Source organism: Lipotes vexillifer, unplaced genomic scaffold (genome assembly GCF_000442215.2).
Source record: "Lipotes vexillifer unplaced genomic scaffold, Lipotes_vexillifer_v1.1 scaffold83, whole genome shotgun sequence".
Lineage (NCBI taxonomy): Eukaryota > Metazoa > Chordata > Mammalia > Artiodactyla > Lipotidae > Lipotes > Lipotes vexillifer.
In genome coordinates this window covers 312,571-314,536 of record NW_006799780.1, presented here as the reverse complement: position 1 = coordinate 314,536, position 1,966 = coordinate 312,571, and positions in this window count along the sequence as shown.

Here is a 1,966-nt window from a genome sequence, read left to right as displayed (position 1 = left end):
AAAAAAGAAGACATAGCAAGGACTTCCCTGGTGGCACAGTGGTTAAGAATCCGCCTGCCAATGCAGGGGACACAGGTTCAAACCCTGGTCCGGGAAGATCCCACATGCTGAGGAGCAACTAAGCCCACGAGCCACAACTACTGAGCCTGCGCTCTAGAACCTGAGAGCCACAACTACTGAAGCCTGTGCACCTAGAGCCTGTGCTCCACAACGAGAAGCCACCGCAATGAGAAGCACCGTAACTAGAGAAAGCCCACGCGCAGCACCGAAGACCCAACGCAGACAAAAATAAAAAAATAAGTTAAAAAAAAAAAAAAGACACAGCAAGAAGGCAGCCATCTACAAGCCATGGAGAGAAGCCTCCCAGAAACTAACCCTGATGGCACCTTGGTCTTGGACTTCTAGCCTTCAGAGTTGTGAGAAAATAAACATCTGTTGTTTAAACCACTCAGCCTGTGGTATGAAAAATATACCTGAGTATCGAGCACAAGAAAATAAACTCACCATTCCTTACTAATCATGTTATTCTTGAGCCTATTTTGCCTTTAGCTGATTGAAATTTTTCTGGAATATGTATTGAGAAGCCAGCAGTTGTTTTAATTCTGTAGAAGGCCTTGGCCAACAGATCAGACAGCTGATGCATATGTTAGACCCAAAGTGATGGTGGGATTTTCAGACCTGTGAAAGCAGTCATTGAAACGACTGATATCGTTGGAACCAAGTGAAAGGAAGCTCACAAGAGCACCTCTGTCACACCCAGGTGTGTGTCAGGTCATGTATCAGTGAAAGACTTGCTTTCTCTTGGCTTTTGGTTGTGCCTCACTTGGCAATGGCACCGAATCCATGGATGGTGGACTTCTCTTTTTCTCCCTACCATCCCATTTATCAGATACATTTCTGCAACCAATGATTCCATCAGTTCTCATCTGTCCACTGATCAGGTTCATTTATTTAGAGCGATATTTTTCAGCTAACAAACTATGATCCACCTTTCTCCTTTAAAACTATCTTGGGGGCCCTCAAAGGTTGGTTATGAGGAAAGGCTTCCAAGTGGAGGTGGACCTTTATTTGGACCAAGGCTTCACCCTGGCTCCCCTCAGCCTATTCTCAATACAGCAGCCACCATGATCCTCCTACAGCTTAAGTCAAGCTCCATCACTCCCACCTGGCTCAGAGTCTTTACAGCAGAGGACAAGGCCCTCAGCAGTCTGACCCTCTGTGACCTCTCTGACCTCAGCTTCTACCTGCCACACTGGCCTCCTTGCTGTACCTTGAACATGTGGATGCTCCCTCAGGGCCTTTGCACCTGCTATTTCTCCCGCTTGGAACGCGTTTCCTCACTATCCACGTGGATCGCTCCCCATTTCCTTCAGGTCTCGGCTCAGATGTTACCTTTCCAGGGAGGCCTTCTCTGACCTCCCTAGTGAATAAACCAACATTCCCCACCCCACCTCAGGTAGTCCTTTCCGGCTTTACCTTCGCCCTGGTGCCCTTTCTCCCGAGCACATACTGCCCTCTGACTTGCTTGCTTTCTCTTGATTCGCTCTCTCTTTCTTTACCAACTCCCCACACCAGAAGGTAAGCACCAAGGGAGAGAAACTTTGTCTGGCACATGCGGGAGGCTCAGTAATAACTTGTCGCGTGGACAGTGGAAACCTGCTCCTTTTATAGAATAGGAGTCAGAGGAAAGAAGCTACCATCCTCGGCTGCCTTCGTCCTCCTCTGCCACCCACAGCTCTCCCTGGCCTCCAGATCTCGCTCAGACAGAAACTGAGAAAAGTCCTGCAGATGAGCATATGAGGCAGGGCTTCGGGATGAAATAAGAATGTCAGCTACAGGCTTCCCCGGTGGCGCAGTGGTTGGGAGTCCGCCTGCCGGTGCAGGGGACACGGCTTCGTGCTCCGGTCCGGAAAGATCCCACATGCCGCGGAGCGGCTGGGGCCGTGAGCCATGGCCGCTGAGCCTG